The sequence below is a fragment of the Salmo trutta genome, chromosome 12 (genome assembly GCF_901001165.1).
Source record: "Salmo trutta chromosome 12, fSalTru1.1, whole genome shotgun sequence".
Taxonomy (NCBI): domain Eukaryota; kingdom Metazoa; phylum Chordata; class Actinopteri; order Salmoniformes; family Salmonidae; genus Salmo; species Salmo trutta.
Genome location: NC_042968.1, coordinates 1,264,936 through 1,270,928, shown reverse-complemented (window position 1 = coordinate 1,270,928; position 5,993 = coordinate 1,264,936).

The following is a 5,993-nucleotide window of genomic DNA, read 5'->3' as shown; positions in this document are numbered from 1 at the left end:
GAAGGTTGGTTTTCATCCCACAATGTATGGAAGAAATGTCAAGTTATGTTCAGTATCACTAGATTTGTTTTAAGATTAAGGGTATACTGTGCAACTTTCATAAGGTCTGGATGCCTTCTTTGGAATACTGTACAAAATAAATCGTCTGTATTGAAAACATGCCCACGTCAGGAGAGATTTAGGCAATCCCTAGCTGCTGTGCTGCTCAGTCTTGGCCCTGTGGGTCTCTTGTACTGTTGTCACTCCGGCCTTCGCCTATCACACATGAAACCAGTAAGGAATGTTTTACTAAGATCCTAAAGCTGAGTGTTGTGTGTTGGGTGCGTTAGAGGGCCGTGGACCCCTAGGAGCAGGACTGGGTGACCCAGCTATATATTCTGTGCAAGTAAAAATAGCTCTACAGTACTATTAGGCCTATGATATTAATTATACGGAGGGTGTACTGTTATAGTGTCGGTGTATGTGTTTTAACTCAACTTTTGTTTTCTAAAACTTTCATTTGAGAAAAAGATGGGATAGAAGTTGTGTTGGAGAAAGTTGAGTTATTGACTAAAACTGGTGGGGATCAGGCATGTAGGCGGCTTGGGTTGGCTGGGCGGTCTGGCTGAAATGTGGATGTCTTAAGAATCAAGAGTTGTCTTTGTACTTTATTTGTAAGAGTTGTTCATTTGTTAGGCTGTTGGCTAAAGGTGCAATACCATATTGATTATTGAATTATCATGGATCTAGTTCAGTCTTATCAAACATTTAATAACCTCTTACCTGGCTTGATGACTGTGGGCATTTTTGCTTGCTTTTTGTTGTTCTAAATAGACGGCTTGAAGGGCGATGGGTCATATTAGATTGTGTAGAAATGCAGGAAATGTGCTTAAGTTGCCTCAAAAAACGGGAGGACCCCCAGAGCCCCTGCCAAGTTATGTCCCCCTCTACAAATAGCACTGCTGGGTAATTTACAAAAAGTCATAGTCATTCGATCAATATAATTTACCCAGCATTATTAGCTTTAGCTCTCGCTGTGTTATGGCTACTCCACTCAGAGCTTGGAGGCCCCACTAAATACATTTTTATTTAAAAAAAAGAAGAAAAAAAAAGATTCTCCTTAATTTTCATCATATCCAATTGGAAGTTCCGTACAGACTCAGGAGAGGCGAAGGTCCTCCGAAACACAACCCAGCCAAGCCGCACTGCTTCTTGACACAATGCACACTTAACCCCGAAGCCAGCCGCACCAATGTGTATGAGGAAACACTGTACACCTGGCGACCATGTCAGCGTGCATGTGCCCGGCCCACCACAGGAATTACTAGAGCGCGATGGGACAAGGACATCCCTGCCGGCCAAACCCTCCCCTAACCCAGACAACGCTGGGCCAATTGTGCGCCGCCCCATGGGTCTCCCGGTCGTGGCCGGCTGAGACACAGCCCGATATCGAACAAGGGTCTGTAGTAACGCAGCGGGCACTGCGATGCAGTGCCTTAAACCGCTGCACCACTCGGGAGGCCCTCACTAAATTAATTAATTCAGCCATTCACTGCTATTTAATGGATCAACTTATTATTACTTGAGCCTTATCAGTTGCGATGCAGCTATATCCAAGGCATTTCAGATTGTGTGCCATTCGGTCCCCTCCCCTCCTTACTATTGCTCAACCTCTCTTTTTCAATACCCTCCCCTGTCTCTCTCCAGGTGGACCACTGGCTGGAGTTCAGTACGCGGCGCGTGTGGCCAGTCGGGCCTAGCTACGGCCCTGGAGGAGCTGGACAAGGCCTTGGCTCTGCGCACATTACTGGTGGGCCACAGCCTGACCCTGGCCGACCTCTGTGTGTGGGCCTCGCTCAAAGGTCAGTCAGTCCCAGTGACTCAGCTGACCCTAAATGGGCATCTAACGCCTTAAAGATGGATGGGGTGTTGTCAGTCATACATAACAGCGCAGGCAAATATACATAGTGTGAATCGAGAAACTAAACTATTTAGATGCACCCGGTACCAGATAAACAGAGCAATAAAAAAGGTAATGTGGTTTGGTAAAAAGAATGCCCCTCTTCCCACAGGTGTTATTTCTACCGCTGAGGGTTTAGAGCTTGAGGTAGCCACCTCATACAAGTACTTGGGAGTATGGCTAGACAGTGCACTGTCCTTTTCTCAGCACATATCAAAGCTGCAGGCTAAAGTTAAATCTTGACTTGGTTTCCTCTATCGTAATCGCTCCTCTTTCACCCCAGCTGCCAAACTAACCCTGATTCAGAACACCATCCTACCCATGCTAGATTACGGAGACATAATTTATAGATCGGCAGGTAAGGGTGCTCTCGAGCGGCTAGATTTTCTTTACCATTCGGCCATCAGATTTGCCACTAATGCTCCTTATAGGACACATCACTGCACTCTATACTCCTCTGTAAACTGGTCATCTCTGTGTACTCGTCGCAAGACCCACTGGTTGATGCTTATTTATAAAACCCTCTTAGGCCTCACTCCCCCCTATCTGAGATATCTACTGCAGCCCTCACCCTCCACATACAACACCCGTTCTGCCAGTCACATTCTGTTAAAGGTCCCCAAGGCACACACATCCCTGGGTCGCTCCTCTTTTCAGGTCGCTGCAGCTAGCAACTGGAACGAGCTGCAACAAACACTCAAACTGGACAGTTTTATCTCAATCTCTTCATTCAGACTCAGTCATGGACACTCTTACTGACAGTTGTGGCTGCTTTGTGTGATGTATGGTTTTCTCTACCTTCTTGACCTTTGTGCTGTTGACTGTGCCCAATAATGTTTGTACCATGCTGTGTTGTCATGTGTTGCTGCCTTGCTATGTTATCATCTTAGGTCTCTTTATGTAGTGTTGTGTCTCTTCTTGTGATGTGTGTTTGGTCCTGTATTTATATTGTATTTATTTATTTTAATCCCAGGCCCCCGTCCCAGCAGGAGGCCTTTTGCTTGGCCGTCATTGTAAATAAGAATTTGTTCTTAACTGACTTGCCAAGTTAAATAACATCTATGTTGAGAGGTAGAAGGAAGACATTGATTTTGGACTTGTCAGAGTCGCAGGTTCTCGCTCTCTCTCTTACACAATCACGTGTGTCAGTACAGGTGGCAGAGTTGCAGTCAATCCAGAAGTAGGCGGGGACGTAATTTACAATATGTATAATCTATGAGAATAAAAAGATTTACAGTGATTTACTGCTGGTTTTGTACGTTTGCCCACTGACAAAGAAATGATAAGTCTATAATTGTAATGGTAGGTTTATTTGAACAGTGAGACAGAATAACAAAAAAATCCAGAAAAACGCATGTCAAAAATGTTATAAAATGATTAGCATTTTAATGAGGGAAATAAGTATTTGACCCCTCTGCAAAACATGACTTAGTACTTGGTGGCAAAAACCTTGTTGGCAATCACAGAGGTCAGACGTTTCTTGTAGTTGGCCACCAGGTTTGCACATCTCAGGAGGGGTTTTGTCCCACTCTTCTCCAAGTCATTAAGGTTTCGAGGCTGACGTTAGGCAACTCAAACCTTAAGCTCCCTCCACAGATTTTCTATGGGATTAAGGTCTGGAGACTGGCTAGGCCACTCCAGGACCTTAATGTGCTTCTTCTTGAGCCACTCCTTTGTTGCCTTGGCTGTGTGTTTTGGGTCATTGTCATGCTGGAAAACCCATCCAGGAGGTTCTCACCCAAGATTTGACGGTACATGGCCCGGTCCATCGTCCCTTTGATGCGGTGAAGTTGTCCTGTCCCCTTAGCAGAAAAACACCCCCAAAGCATAATGTTTCCACCTCCATGTTTGACAGTGGGGATGGTGTTCTTGGGGTCATAGGCAGCATTCCTCCTCCAAACACGGCGAGTTGAGTTGATGCCAAAGAGCTCCATTTTGGTCTCATCTGACCACAACACTTTCACCCAGTTGTCCTCTGAATCATTCAGATGTTCATTGGCAAACTTCAGACGGGCATGTATATGTGCTTTCTTGAGCAGGGGGACCTTGCGGGCGCTGTTCTGGGCTGATTCCTCACTGTTCTCATGATCATTGCAACTCCACGAGGTGAGATCTTGCATGGAGCCCCAGGCGGAGGGAGATTGACAGTTCTTTTGTGTTTCTTCCATTTGCGAATAATCGCACCAACTTGTCACCTTCTCACCAAGCTGCTTGGCGATGGTCTTGTAGCCCATTCCAGCCTTATGTAGGTCAACAATCTTGTCCCTGACATCCTTGGAGATCTCTTTGGTCTTGGCCATGGTGGAGAGTTTGGAATCTGATTGATTGCTTCTGTGGACAGGTGTCTTATTTACAGGTAACAAGCTGCGGTTAGGAGCACTCCCTTTAAGAGTGTGCTCCTAATCTCAGCTCGTTACCTGTATAAAAGACACCTGGGAGCCAGAAATCTTTCTGATTGAGAGGGGGTCAAATACTTATTTCCCTCATTAAAATGCAAATCAATTTATAACATTTTTGGCATGCGTTTTTCTGGATTTTTTTGTTGTTATTCTGTCTCTCACTGTTCAAATAAATCTACCATTAAAATTATAGACTGATAATTTCTTTGTCAGTGGGCAAACGTACAAAATCAGCAGGGGATCAAATACTTTTTTCCCCCTCACTGTAGAACTTGTGAAACATCACAGCACAGTTGAAAAAAATAGATGGCAATAGTGTTCAGATATGGGAGGGCTTGAGTGGAGCTGAAGGATGGGACTAAAAACAAAACTACTATTGTCAAATATACTGTGTCCGTGAAATGTATATAGTATGTATAAGCTGGAAGCCTAAGTGTCCATTAGTTTACTTCAATTAGTGGAGGAATGGTAGGGTTAATAAAATGAAAATATATATTTACAAAAAAATATGGGGGATTGGAAATGCAGACAATTACATTGCTGTAAACCACAATCTGCAATATAAAAGCTGATCTTCCCCTGAAAAAATTAATTATGCCCCCCCCACTTCTAAAACTAAATTTGCGGCCGTTAGTTATATCAACACACGCTTTGGTACCGTTGGCATCATTTCACTTGCCGATAATGTTGCATATCATTTTTCATCTTACAGAATCAAAGTTAAAGGCATCTAGGCCTATGTTAATTTCCCAATTTATAGGCATGCCCAATTTAGGCACTTATTTAAAACATGTTATTGCGCTACAAATAGATATTTGACATAACCTACATCTTAAGGTTAATTAAATACAAAAAAAAATGTTATTTATTAACCTGCAGTTATAGGGCAGCAGTTAGCCTAGCAGTTATAGTGTTGTGCCAGCAACTGAACGGTCACTGGTTCGAATACCCAAAATGTCAAGGTGAAAAATATGTCAGTGTCCTTGAGCAAGGCACATAACCCTAATTTGCGCCAGGGTCTCTGTACTACTATGGCTGACCCTGTAAATTAGCACATTTCACTGCACTTCTCTGGTGTAGGTGACAAAAAATAATTTCAAGTATTTAGGCATATCATATGGCTCATGTGAAATCATTTTCAAAAGCATGTAGGTCCAGATTACTCATACAGAAATATCAAAACATTCTTTCAACTAAACTCCTCATGAGGTATCCTACATATGTCGACTAGGTTGGACCCCTATGACTAGAGGCTTCATGCATAGCTTTTAAAATGTATTTTCTCAGCACTTAAGACCAAATTTTCCATCTGAGACGCTTTGTGGATACAGTCCCTGGGCCCAGTTTCCCAAAAGCATCTTAAGGCAAAGCTCATCGTTAGAATAGAACTATGGGATCCTAACAATAAACTTAGCCTTAATTAAGATGCTTTTGGGAAACCGGGACCAGGACTAGTAAAACTGAAAGACAGGTTTGTTGATTGTATAAGTCTGCAGTAAAAGGTTGACTCCACAATATGACATCTTCATAGACAGCATTGTGGCGGGGTCCACAGTAGAATTCCAATCTGCCAAGACTACCACTAATGTTATACTGCTCACTCTACCTTCATGTAAAACAGAGTTTAAGTAAAGAAAAAATGACAACAGTAACTG